Here is a 14,815-nt window from a genome sequence, read left to right on the forward strand (position 1 = left end):
ACTCAGTCTCTGTCTCGCAAAACGGTTTCCAAATAAAACGCACATTGGCCTGTTGCCTACAATTTTATCATTGTAATAAAAAACGCAATTTGGCACATCATTTCAACATGCTGCTATCTGGCCTACTAATTAATGCCTATTGTACTTTATTTTTTGCAAAAAGAAAGAAATCCTTGATAAAATAACAAGTCATTCACATTATAGGCTACTTTACGCACTGTCATGTCAGGGTGACAAGCCTGTTCTGAGGACTCCCATTCATTTTGACTGCATGGGAAGAAAGCGCGTCTTTTTCAGACAGACAGCGCAATTCATTTTATACCAGCAGGCCGATCGGACTACTATGGACAAACTATGGCGCCTTGATATTAAAGAAACGCCGACTCCATTCATTCCGAAAGTCCACCGCACAACAGTGCAACGTGCATGTTCACATTTTTAGTAACAACCGCCAAACTTGCTTGCTTGCCTTACTAAGTTTTCCGACTATTTTTCTTACCTTCTTTTTTCCACTGTGGATGTTATTGAGCTTGTAGAAGTTTTAGCTCTTATGTTCTGAACATCTCGCACTGCCATCGCCCGATGTCATTTCTGAGTCATATCACTCCATAATCTGTCTCTCTTTTAAATGCCTATTCCCTGAATGGTAGGCTACAATTACTATGTTTTTTATATATAATATCGAAACAAAATAACCCAGGCCGTCTAGGATACATCTAGGATATAGCACAGGTTGAAGTCAACGTCAAGTTGGTTCTATTTATGGAGGTGAATGTGTGTGTGTAAACATCTCGTAGATGAGACTGCCTGGGTTATTTTGTTTGTGTGCCTCTCTCTCTCGCTCAGAGGGGAGGGGGAGGCTAAGGGGTCGATCAAGCATGGATTCTAAACTCTGTGGTGGATAGGATCTACAATTAGATGTTAATTAATATTACTACGCTAGGTTGAAGTACTCCCAAGTGCTATTGAGCCACACATCGTAGTTCTCCTGTTTATTCGCTTGAAAAAATGCCACGTTTCATGTTGTGTGACCTTACACATTTTTATCAAGTACTCGTGCAACTGTATTTAAGTAGGGAAAACGTGGATGTTTTTGATTACTGCTATCTTACTCCCTCTATGGCTACGTCTGAGCCCGCTAGCATAGCAACATGCTAACACATTCGCACACGAGAGCGTTTGAGTGCACGTACAGACGCGGGAGAGGTATGACTCAACTCGTGAAAGTTAAGGTAAGAACATATATTACTACTGACATTGGGTGGCGTGTTCCTTTAAGCGGAACTAAGTACAATTTGCATTCTGCTTTTATTGTTCAAATAGTTTTGAACTTCTCACTTTCATAAACAGTGTTCATTGGGCGGGAGGGTATTCTGTCTGCTGTTAGTTGCTCTACCTGTTTGGCAGGAATGGCTTGTCAGCCAGGCATTTCCAACTGGTAGCTTTTTCAAACTCACGTCAGGTACAGAATGTATCACAGAAGTGATAATGATTGTGCCGGAGTTTCAGTTACTTCAGAAGACTGACACTTCCATGAGCCTAATCAATGACTGTATCAGTGGGTCAGCATATTCCCTGGAGGAGAAGCAATGAGATGTCGAAGTCCCATGTTAATTCTCTCCTCTATAAACATGTTTTTCCATCACGGGAAAGCAAGACAGCCCCCTGTTGATTGGAATTGTCTGCTTAGGCTGTCAGAGCATAAAAATATCCCAACATATGACTGCCAGATTTCTCCACAAATGTCATCTGCAGCTTTTGTTGACAGACAACAGCCAGCAAATGTAATCAGCTGCCTGCAATGCATGCAGGCTTAAATTCCTATCACAGTGCATTGTAATTATTCTATGACTGACATATAATTCACGTGCCTAAGTGGTATTTTAATTGTTTTGAAAGAGGAAGAGAATGGATGCAGGAAGTCAATGAGATGGCTACTTATGCTCTGGATGGAAAGTACATTTATATAAACACTGAATGAAAATGAGAAATAGTCATCAGATATGCTGTGCATTTTTTTCTTACTAGATGCTCCATAAGCACTTGGCTGACATGGAGTAGGGGGTTTAAAAGCAGTACATCCTGTCTGTAACTCCAATGTCTATGTCTCTATCTGGTCTAAGTCTAGGAAGAAATATGGCCCTTATGTTTGCAGCCAGCCAGAGTGTAACCAGAGAGCAGCACTGGTGGTTGGAGTGAAGGCAACTGTGACACCTTCTAAACTGTGAACAGTGGGATGCCGGACTGATGTCACTAGTAGTTAGTCATTAATTCAACACAACAACCAACAGTGATACAAACAGCAAGAGGTGAGTCACCAGAAAGGATCTGTGAACGAGAGCGAGAGAGAGAGAGAGAGAGAGAAATGCACTGAATGCATTTGAAGTCTCAATGTTCGTTGTGCTGCGTAAGCTCTTGTTGTCAGGCTTTTGGCTCGACCTCAGCTCGGCCAGTGAGGCCATTTCATAAATCTCTTCTCGGCGTCTGAGCAGGCCGATCCATTTAATCCATCGTCACTGACAGCAGACGTGAAGCATTTGGTCGGCACCGCAGGCATATTGTTTTAGGGGGGACACTCTCATTACACAGGCCCGCGAGAGAGGCGAGGTCATAGGAACTCGGATATGACAGCGCTGAGCAAACACGCTGAGCACCATGTCATCTATTTTGTCTCCCGACGAAATTAGTTCAGTAGACGGCAACCAGTGTTGTTATAACCCCCTAATTCAATTTCCATCAGATAGCCAAACAGCGGCCATGTTTGGTACGAGGCAGTGCAGCCAGCCTTTGAACTCAACAATTGACTGTCTGAACTAGAAGAAGAAGAAGAAAAAGAAGAAAAGGGCAGCCACAAAAAAACAACATCGAAAATATTTTAAATTTCAACACAGATGTAGAAACAAATCCTATAGGCTACTCAGTAGATATAAATTGGTTTATCTAAAGAAAACTGTGTCAAAAGTCTACTGTCAATTAAAATGTTCAAGCTTTGGGGAAATTGTTTTTAGTCATCAATGTGGTATGAAATTATTTGGAAAAAGCCAATTATGACAAGAGACTGTAGCTGTAGCTCTATCTGCCTTCTGTACCTCCAACCCTATTTCCGCCTCCCCAGGAGTTTGGATTCTCCACTACATCCATCCAAGATGGGCTATTAATTTGTTTCACATAGAACAATGACAAAGAGAAAGCAGAGAGAGAGAGAGAGGTGTTTAACTAACACCTGCGGGAGAGAAGTGAAGCTGTGAAATTTCAGTTTGTCTCCTTCAACGCGTAATTAACCCTAAGGAAATATCCTATAGTTTCACTTAATAACACACTTAAGAGAAGTCTCTAAAAGTGAGCATCAATGTGTGGGATTTTTAAATCTTAAAATGGCGAAAGACATGGCCAAAATGTTTCAATGAAATAATGTGTTTTTTGGGGGGGGAGGGTGGACAATTCCTTTGTGGGAGACTGTGTAAATCGCTGTGTAGAACCCGATTGGACACGGGTGTCTTTGTTTTGTTACAGCCCCTGTAATCAGTCACTCAAGGCACCCCATCCATCCAGGAGAGGCAGAAAATAGTGCTTACCCACTTCTATCAGTGACTGAATGAGTTCGGCGAGGCTGTCTGGCTTTACTGATGAAAGACCCCACCAGTGGCTGCTCAAACAGTGAGGTTGCAGCTGAGGTTAAGGCTAAACACACACACAAAGCTCTGACCTTGTGGATTGTCCATTCCCAGCAATGGGCAGCATACCAGTATAGGCCACAATGAATACCCACACTGAGATCAATAGCAGGCTTGTGGTTATGGCAGCTCCTAGTTAATAAATATCCCCGTCTTCTCGGTCTCCCTAAATAATAAGAAACTTACCCCAACGAAGTCAGTGTTGACAAAGACTCAAAGATGTTGTTTTCTCTTTAACAACTTACGCAAGGGAGTGGAGCAACAGCACCACAGAGTAATGACGCTTCAAAGGCATGGAAAAAAGCAATGCGCCGCATGCAAGCCGATGAGTAATCTCTCCACTGAGCACTTCTGTAGTGAGATTCCCCCTCAGCCCAAGCAGCTAGGGGGAGGCTGGATCATGGTGGATACACAGAGGTAAAGAGACAAAAACTCTAAAAATGAAATATACCACAGCATATGAAAGTTAATGAGTGTAATGAGTTTCAGCAATCAACTTTTGAAAATTAAAGAGCAGGGTTTCTCTTTTTTTTGTGAAAGATTTAAGATCTAAATTTGCATGTATTTCTCTATGGGTGCATTAAAATCCGGCCTCTATGAGAGATACTTGAAACTTCTAGATAACTGAAACTTATTTGATAATTCTAAATCTACTGTTGTCGCATAAGATATGGTAATAATGTTTAAATGTATACAAATGATTCCTTTTTATAGGATCACTATCATTTATTGTTATGAAATGTTATTCATTAATATTACTAAAACTGACACCAGAGGCCCATACTGTAAACATATTTCTAATTTCCCTTGCCAATGCTGGTTTACTTGTACCTGGAATTCTTCAATGGTGAAAAACACTCATTTCATCTTCCCAACGCTCCCAGTGGGTTTTAAGATGCTCTTAATCAAACCGAGTTTTGCACTTCCCCCTTTCAGACAATGCACTATGAGGGAGAAAAATGTTCGCATTGTACAAAGAGGATGCAGAGAGTGCCTTGAACATTGACAGGTGTTAATAAGGAGACTCTCTCTCCGAGGACGTGCGGTACGACAGCACGGAATCCGTTCGCTGTCACACCTGCACCTAATGGATCAAATTAGCACCCTGTCACATAAACATGTTCTCTCCGATTGTTCCCTCTCGCACCCAATCCTGTTGAAAAGAGCTCCGCAATTTAAACTACATTTTGGCAGGAAGTCATCTTAATTAAAGTTCATTACAGCAAGAAAACACTTTGCTAGGGGCTTTCCAAAGCCCACCGCCGGAAACCATGGCAACTGGAAAGTAACTGTGCTTCTAATTTCCTGGCTAATTGAAGTGAGCGTCTAACATTGATTTTGGCAATTATGGAGTGCATTTATAACAAAACCAAACAAGGTACAGGTAATGGCTGTAATAAGAAAAATTGGCTTACTTAGATTCAGTTGAGCTTAAATGGAAGGGGGGGGGGGGGCGGTGACAGGGTCGCTGCAAACAGCTGGATACTTTGCCACGTCTGGCTGGTTCCAACACGACACTAGCTGACATTGTCCATTCATCATCGCACAAAATGCCCTGCCTGAGTTGGCAGAGAGAGATACAGCAGCAGTTGCACAATGTCTGAGTGAACCATATGTTCAAATTACCTCTTTTTAAGAGGCATTTTAATAGGCTTGTCTGACAAACAGTAATGTCAGCATCTCCAATATTCAACAGCCGCATTCACTAGGGTGAATAGCATGTCACGATACATTGATTCTCATCTGCATTGCACAGAATGATGACAATCAATCAGACAGAACTGTTCCACACTTGCTAGTCCCCTCTGATATGTGATGGGACATGTGGCAGCGATCATCCACTTTTACAGCAGACATACTGACAGCACTAACTATTCAAAATGTAAAAGTTTGTCTTTGTCTGGTGTTGAATGTTTCTTGTTTTCATCAAAGCACTGATCTGTCTTTGCTGGTTACACACTGCTTATATGCACACCCACATGGTTTTTAATCATAAAATAATTTTCTAGACATCCAAGGGATTGAAGCAAAAGGTTGCACACTGAAAAAGTACCATGCAAGGAAACAACCAACAGTCTATTTCTGCTGCATGGAGAAGCAATTTTGTTGCAAAATCAACCAACCAGACTCCTACAACAGCAATCGGAATAGAGTATACTCTCAATTGTGATGGTATGTTGCCTGCCATGCAACATTTTTTGTAGTCTGTTGAATATCCATTCAGTGTGGATTGTCAACATCAGGGCACAGTTCTTGACAGGAAAGATTTTCTTTGTTGTGTTTCTTTCCTGAGGCTTTGCGGCGTATTGAGGGAGAACAACGGCCCCTAAAGATGAACAGAACAATGGTGGCGAAATGAAAAGATTCTGCCTTTTTTCTGTTTACTTGACCGTGGTATCAGATAACTCCACCATTAGAGGATTCCAGAGAATCCCAGTGGTTTCCAAGGGAGGGGAGTTGCCCAGAGTGAAAAATGGTGGTGATTACGATAACACCGACGCTCCAACGAATAACATTTTTCATCCCCAAATCAATTAACAGCCTGAAATAAAGACCTTTCAGTGTAGCACGTGCTCTGGCTTTTTCATCTATCTCTTTGCTCGTCGGGGGCCGGGTCAGAATCGCAGGCCTCTCATCTGCCTGGTGGCTGAGGGAGAGCTAATGACATTTTGCGTTCCAAAACACAGTCAATTAAGTTATGCAAATGCTAATGCAGCAGCGACCTGTCTCATCACTTAACCCCCCCCCCATCAGCACCTTTTGGAGGGGGTGCTTTCATAGCACATCAGCTGGAGGTGGAGGAGGGCTGCGATTTGGTATGCAGCTCCCATCTTGGAGGCTGGAAGCACTGGAGATGGAGTGAGAGAGAGAGAGAGAGAGAGAGAAAGAGTGGAGACAGAGTGTGTGTGTGTGTATGTGTGTGTGTGAAAGAGAGAGAGAGAATGAGTGAGTAAGGGAGAGAGAGTGAGTGTGTGTGTGTGTGTGCAAGAGAGATAGAAAGAGAGAAAGAGTATGATTGAGTGAGGAAGGGAGGGAGAGAGACAGAGAGAGTGAGTGTGTGTGTGTCCGTGTGTGTGTGTCTGTGTGTGTGTGTGGATGTGAATGAAAGGCGAGATAGAGAGAAACCGCTCCCTCGCTGAAACAATAGAATCAGAATTGCCGCCTGTCAGTCTAATTCTTCATCATGGCTCAGTCTTCTGCAAGAAAATCACAATTAACCCTTTAGTGGGTCGGATCACTGAGCACAGCCATAACAAAATGAATGTCTGATGAATGCCTGACTGACCATAGATCCCTCCCTCTGTGACTACAGCCATCTCTTATAATGTGGACGAACAGAAAAGACCTCTGAAGTTCGCCTACAAAAAGGAACCAAAGCTGCCATCTTTGCCCATATAAGGAGATCCGGATGTTAATTGAAGCCATCTACCTATGGCAAGTTGCATTGCAAGTTAGCTCTGGGGTAGCAAAAATCTAAGTTTGCCGTCTTAACGTACCGAAGATCACAGGCGCCACTCGAAGGCAGAGGACAAAAGTGTGTTTAGCAAAACGTCTGCATTTCAGAGTTCTTTGCCCCCGCGAGAGTTTAACAGGTGCGATAATTCAAAAACCCCATGTTATTTTCCCATAGGAAAAAATCGCAAGATACCGGATCTCAAAGATGGCAGCTTTTTTGTAGGTGAACTTCAGAGGTCTATGGTGAAAGCTCACACCCACCAGCCCACCAATTCAGAGACTGATGGGAGAAAGCTATTAGATTTTACAAGCATCACCTCCCAAATATGCATTTGGAGGAGCTAATTCCCAACCAATGGACTTTGGCTTGTGACTCTGGTAGTCCCAGTGTGTGGTTGGTGGGTGATGTCACCAGACGACACCACAGGCCTTGTTTGCGGATGTGTTTGCGGAGGTGTTGACTGGTCGCTGGAGCCGATAAGAGGGGATTAATCGAGCGGGTCACTCGGAGCTTGTTCCCGAGCTCCTCTGCGCCACCGGAGCCGGCGGTAATCCCCCTGCGGACGCCTGGGCCCGCCCTGTGTGTGTGTGTGTGTGTGTGTGTGTGTGTGTGTGTGTGTGTGTGTGTGTGTGTGTCGAGCCAGTGATAATGATCTGGAGGAGAGGTAGAGAGACAGAACACCTCCCCAATGGAAACAGTAGGGGCTAAGTGCAGAGTGTTGTACTCGCCCCCCTCCTCCTCAGTAAAACAACTGAAATTTGAATCTGAATCCGTGTTGCCATGGTGACAAATAAGTTGATTTTTGTTCCTTCACACATTTCTTTTGTGTTTGTGCCCTGCTCACCGTTGACCTCTTGTCATCTGAGATGAGGGGGATGAGAAACTGAGATTCCTCACTCTGTTTCATGTGTGAAGTGTCCTCACGAGAGAATGGCCGTTAAGAATAGCCCCACTCCTCATTACAAAATGTGGCACCACCTGAAGACTGAACTGGCATTCAAGAGTGCCAGCACACTGGCATAAGCCCAGACTGGCATCCCATTCAAGGTACCATTTTCTGGCTAGGGGAAGCACGAAGCACAGGCTGTTCCGTTCTATCCAAGACCCACCTGGTTTTACCTGCGGTTCCACTTACCAAGTACCAGCGGAACTCTTAAGGGCTCTGAAGTCAGACGGGGAACTTGTGAGAATGGTGCTTTACAGGTAGCCAGCTTACTATGAAACCAAGATAAGATGCAAAAGATACAGTGCAAGGTTTTCATTTCTGAACATACCTGACAGCACAACCCAGTATGTATCCACACAAGAGTCACGAGTTATCTCGGTCTTGCAGACGTACTGTATCTGTGTGTGTGTGTGTGTATCTGGTAAACATCGCCCCCTGGTTGTTTAGAAGTTAAATGAGCTGACCAGCCTGCAAAGAGTCATTGAAGAAAATTCTCAATACTTTTTCGCCCTCAACAATTTTGAGGACAAAGTTAATAACAAATAATTACATAAATAACACTCTGAGCTTTCAGGGCAAAACAATAGTGACCTTTTACCACAGCAGCAGAGACAAAATGTAATCGAAACAGTTCTACTTCAGGGTACAATTACACCAACTTGTGATTAAAAGTGTTAATTAAATGCCATTCAATGCATTGCATGTTATTATTTCCAAGTAGAAAGGGTATAATTTTCTCCTATGTATACAAACATACCCACACAAAATGTGTGCACTAAACGCAGGCACACACCATTCTTTCATTTCAGATCTTGAGGAGGAGGGAAGCTACAATGTAATTTAGATAGATCAGAAACAGATGGACTATTCAAGCACAACACATGCTCATGTAATAATGATGTATGCACCCTACTCTTAAAGCATCAAAACCAATAGTCATTCTGCTCATGATAGATACCTCAATGTTCAGTTCCAGCTATGGGGAGAAAGCCACCATAGATCAAGAAAATGGTGGGGGTGGGGTAAACCCAGCTATTCTGGGGTTACTCCCAAATCCCAGATCTAAATGTTTACTGAATGTTAGCCTGGCATGGCTACTTTGTACTAACACAGAAATTGCTCTATTCCAGAACCTCCGTAACACAAAATGACACAACATCTGCTTTGCTTTCTGAGAGTGACCTAAAAAGTGCATCTCTCCCCTGCATTGTTTTTTTTTTTCAGATTTAGAAGAATACCGAATTGGACTCTAATTCATAACTGCTTGTATGAATAAATAAATAAATGCACCCTCATACTTTCATGGAAGCTACTTGACTAGCAACGTATTGTGCATGTTACAAAAATTCCTGCAAACAAAGTTTTGGAGAAACGCACACAAAAAGCCCTCGGCTGCCGCTGGGCCCTCCACGCCCACCCACCCTCCACGCCCGCCCTCCACGCCCGCCCTCCACGCCCGCCCGCCCTCCACGCCAGCCCTCCACGCCCGCCCACCCACCCTCCACGCCCTCCCTCCACGCCCACCCTCCACGCCCACCCACCCTCCACGCCCACCCTCCACGCCCGCCCACCCTCCACGCCCGCCCTCCACGCCCGCCCGCCCTCCACGCCCGCCCTCCACGCCCGCCCTCCCTCCACGCCCGCCCTCCACGCCCGCCCTCCACGCCCGCCCGCCCGCCCTCCACGCCCACCCTCCACGCCCGCCCGCCCTCCACGCCCACCCTCCACGCCCGCCCTCCACGCCCACCCTCCACGCCCGCCCGCCCTCCACGCCCGCCCTCCACGCCCGCCCTCCACGCCCACCCTCCACGCCCGCCCTCCACGCCCGCCCACCCTCCACGCCCACCCTCCACGCCCACCCACCCTCCACGCCCGCCCTCCACGCCCACCCTCCACGCCCACCCTCCACGCCCGCCCTCCAGATAGAGGAGTGATGACGGGGCGAGGGAGTGGCATCAAAGAGGGAAATGAGGCTTTTAAAGAAAAGCGTTGAGCAGAAACCTGCCATCAGAGCATCTCCTGTCTGCTTCCCATGCAAAGTTTAGCCCATTCGCAAATCCCCATCAAACACAAATACCCTCCACGCACCCAAAAAAAGCCCTCACAGATGCGTATGGACACATCAAACGAGGGAGTGGTATCGACAAAGATTAGAGGGTGCGACTCATGTCTTCTCCTCTCTGCTCTTTGGTGAGACACACACACACACACACACACACACACACACACACACACAGCCCTTATTTGCACACTTCATACGGACACACACGTCCCATCCAATGATCCTCTCTCTCTCTCTGTCTCTCTCTCTCTCTCACACACACACACGCACACACACCCTTCTCTTGGCCTCTTTGAAGTGTGGGAATGGCCAACCGACCTCGCAAAGGTTGATGGCAGAACAGGAAGCATATGGGAGCCACACACTGATCCTTCGTCTTTCTGAAGTGGGAGACGGGGGGGGTGTTTGTAGATTGACTGACACGCAGTTAGTCAAGCACACAAATTGACTGACACATATTTGCCCAGCCAGAGATGTGGGACTTGATGGTACACATTTCACATTTACTCAGGAGAGGAGTGAGAGAGATGAGAAAGGCTCGCTTACAGATGAGTTTATCCAAAATCATACACAAATACAGTGCATACACACACACTCACACACACACACACACATCTACACATCTGTGTATATACACAGTTATGCATAGATACACAAAACAAGGCTACACTCAGGGTACGAATGGTGATGAGGAGGTCTGGCTGTTACACCTTCTCCGATAAACAACTTTTGATTGTGCAAAATGAATGGAGCCTGTAGTTGATTCTGTTCAATTTCTAGTGTGTGGTAAAATGTCTTTCACCCACAGACACATGCGCACACAGAACACACACAGCACACACGCATGCACGCACACACTCAAATAAAAAGAGATGAAATTGCTCTGTGCAATTGGAGTCCATTTGGAGAGATCATCTCTCCTCTTAATTTAGGAGAGCCACAGCTCTCTGCTGGCCCCCAAATTCTATCTGTTTCTCTCTCTCTCTCCCTCCGGTTTCCTCTCATACAACATGGCTTTAAATTATGCAGCCGTCAGACTTTTCACAGCTTCCTCGTGATAAAAAATATATGTGTAGGAGGAGGGAATGCACTCCAGAGCATGGACATATATATTTTCGTTACACTTATACTGTACATCATGTGAATATGTTCATGTCTTTTTGCACGTGTGTGTGTGTGTGTGTGTGTGTGTGTTCAGAGGGATAATGTATCTGATTGAAACGCTGAGTAGAGCAGAGCCCTGGGTCTCTAAGCTGCCTGGTGCAGTCAGCTCTTAGAGGTGCTAAAAATGACTCCTCCAGTAGAATTTAATACCAGCCAATAAAAACCCCTCCTGACCTTATCTTCAATACCTCATCCATTCCCAGTGTGTGCAAAACCCACCTGCCCACCATCGTGCATATCGTTATGCATGGGCCCGGGTTGGTTGGCGGAATGGGGCACTTTTTTTCACCCCCGAAGTAAGAAATAAATATTTCAATTCTGCTGAGTTATCTGTATGTCTTTGTAATTGGCTCCTGGTGTTGAACTGTGGCTTTAAATTAAACCTTTGGCAGCACCCACACCTGCGAAATATTGCAGGGAGCCAGGAGAGGATAAAGAGAGAATGAAAAAGAAAAAGGTGGAGAGAGGTGGAGGTGGAGAGAGAGAGAGAGAGAGAGAGAGAAGAATAAAGAGGCACTTTAAAGTCTGACCCGAATCCCACCTCTCTCCACCTCACTCCTTCCCTCTCTTGAAATGTGACACTTTCATGATTACGCTTTTTCTCCCATGGTCATCTTAATCTGGAAGGGATGAGGGGAAAGGTATGTGTGTGTGTGTGTGGGGGGGGGGGGGGGGGGGGGTTGTGAGGGCCCCATCCAAGGAAGCCTCAGTTAATGTTCCCCTCCTTCAGTGCAGCTCCAAGCAAATTGCCTTTTCAGAAAATATGGAAGGAAGTAAATATATAAATAATACTTATACCATATAAAATAAAAATATATCCCCGAGCAAATTGGCTGTCATTGGATTATCTGACACAAAGTGAGATTTGTAAGGGGAGGGAAATAGAGGGCAATGCCACGCACTGGGGGGGGGGGGGAGGAGGAAGAGAAGTGAGGAAGAAAGAGAGGAGCGGAGGAGAGAGAGAGAGTGAGAGAGAGAAAAGCTCCAGGATGCTACATCATCACATGGCTCATTTGCTGTGCACAGCTGACCTGGGATCAGCCAGAGCCGGCCTTTAGCCCTGATGCCTCGCTAAAGAAAAACACTGCTAGGCTGGACACACATGCGCACGCGCACACACACACAAACACACACACACACACACAGCTCTTGCCTAATGGTAGCACTGCAATTACACAAGGAGAGCTTCATCCTCACCAGGCTGGCTCACCCATCCTCACATACTCCATCACAGGCCTTTCACACATGATTGCAGTGGAGAGACATATTGCAAGTAGAAGTGTGTGGGTGTGTAGAGGTTTTCTTTTTTTTTAAATAAATGGGCTCGATTTTTTTTTTTTTCATTTTACAGTGAAACTGATTTTTTCTCTCAACTTTGGACTGCTATAAGGTAACTGCTCTGTACGAGGCATCAGCCTTTAAAACCTTTGTATAAGGGTCCCCCAACTAACACTAATTCTATGCAGAGCATTATCTAGGTTTGCTCACTCAAGCCCAGTTAATGTTGGGGCTTAAATCTTTACTCTTTTCTTCATGGTTTATGAATATTGGTGTTAATACCTTGGTGGTGTGTGTGATAACCGGTTTGGTCAACCAAAATATATTTATTTAAAAGTAATGAGAAATATTAAATTGCTGCAGCTCAATATATGTCTAGGCGAGAAAATAGAATGTATGCAAGTGTGTGGGTGTAATGCAAGCGTCAGTATGGTGTTGCAAAGGAGTGAGATAAGGTGCCTGTGGGAGAGTAATTATGTGCTTTCAAATCAGAAATGTACCTAACCCAGAAGTGAGAGAGTGAGAGAGAGAGAGAGAGGGAGGGAAACTACCCTGTATATAACTCAGCCCATTAACCCAGGTGTATACCATTAAGCAGTTGGGCCAGGCTGGCACTGTCAGTGTACAGTGTAGCGATCAAATCGATCAAAAATCTGTTGATCAACTCAATGGTCCCACAATGCCACACGATAGCTGTACAAAAAAAATATGAAATATATCTCCAAATATATCTCCAAAATAATGATCATTTCATAATTCATGTCTGGCAAGACACAGTAGGATATGTTTGGTTCTCCGACAGCTATTGTTGAGGCATGTGCATGATTTTATTTATTTATTTATTTATTTGATCAGAATGGGGGTTAATGAATAGTAATCTCTCAGAAAGGTCTCCTACAACAATATTTCATCAGAGTGCAATTATTTAGCGCACTCATTAAAACATTGCATGGCACAAGCACATGATTTCTCCTACGCCATCGCTCCCTGTTCCTCGAGATCGATGCCAGCTAAGCAAAAAAGTGCCACAAATAATTGGGTGTGTATGGAGGTGTGGCTTTGGCCGCAATCAAAACTCTCAAGCAATTTCTTGAAAAACTGAGAAAGATTGGCCATTTCCACAGGAAATCACATCCCCCCCTTACCGAAAAAAGAGCCAATTTTCACTTCCTGCATCCTCCCTGCCAGAACAATTAAAATAGAATGCTGATGAGCTGCACACATTGATCAACGATTATAATTTCAGCAAATTGTGAAGAATGCTTTTAGTCTGTGAGATGGGATCGATGCCACCTATCCCAAAGCCATTTCACTGAAAATAATGAAATAATTCAGATTTATGGTGTTTATCACTACAAGCTGAACCAGCTCAGCACAGATTTTGGGCAGCAGATAAAACCAGGCCCAGACAAAAAGCCTCTCTTCACAGCAAAAAATACTCCCATTCCATGTGGCTATTTCTGGAAAACAGAAACACATCTACCCAGTATTTTTTGTCTACTTTTTCTCAATCGACATATGTTTTGTCATGAATACTTTCATAAAGGGATCTCTACAGAACAATTTTCTTTTCAGACATTTTCAGTTGAGAAAACACTTTTCTCAGCTACAGAGAACCTTTCTTGTAAACATTTTAGAGTGCATTAGCCCCTTAATTTCTCATCAATTCAGTTGTGCTTACTGTCACTGTTACAGATTAACATCCTTTGGTTTCAGACGTTCATATGCTAGTACATACCCTATGATAGATACATCATAGACACCATAGAGCACGAACACATTGCTATAGTCTGTTTATTCATTTGGGCTTATGAGAACAATAAGCCAAACCTGTGCTCGATATGTTAGCGGATCAGGTGTGAATGTGTATTTATTATACTCAAACTTTTCCTGTCACATTTAATTGTTTGTTCCAAGGTCATCGCACCTGTGGTGCAAGAATTGTCATCCATTTATCTTCATTTCCTGCCAGCGGATCAAAACAAGGTGGTGACCTGGGGCCCGTTGCACAAAACTAGGATAAGGGATTAAGCCGGGATATCTTGGTTATCCTGGCTCAATTTATCCGTGATCCAGTTGCACAAACGCGGGATAGGGGGCAGCAGGATATGTTATGGTATAAGTTACCATGGCGATTTATTCTGTGGAGCTAGCCTGCTCCAGACCAGGCTAAATTCCAGGATCTATTTAATCTCATCCCTTATCTCAGTCAGCAGTCACCACAAACGGAAACC

The 14,815-nt window shown here is 44.5% G+C and overlaps 1 long non-coding RNA gene across 1 annotated transcript; it reads left to right on the forward strand.

The window, feature by feature from the left end:
* The first annotated feature begins 884 nt into the window (after positions 1-884).
* Positions 885-14,578, forward strand: LOC143141914 (uncharacterized). The gene is made up of 3 exons (XR_012990826.1): positions 885-1,232; positions 2,129-2,309; positions 14,499-14,578. It is a non-coding gene; the product is annotated as an uncharacterized LOC143141914 (long non-coding RNA).
* Positions 14,579-14,815: the final 237 nt, after the last annotated feature.

This window comes from Alosa pseudoharengus, unplaced genomic scaffold (genome assembly GCF_046254945.1).
Source record: "Alosa pseudoharengus isolate Yale_2024_CS ecotype anadromous, Long Island Sound unplaced genomic scaffold, YU_APseudo_1.1 YU_APseudo_1.1_scf_24, whole genome shotgun sequence".
In the NCBI taxonomy this organism is placed as follows: domain Eukaryota; kingdom Metazoa; phylum Chordata; class Actinopteri; order Clupeiformes; family Clupeidae; genus Alosa; species Alosa pseudoharengus.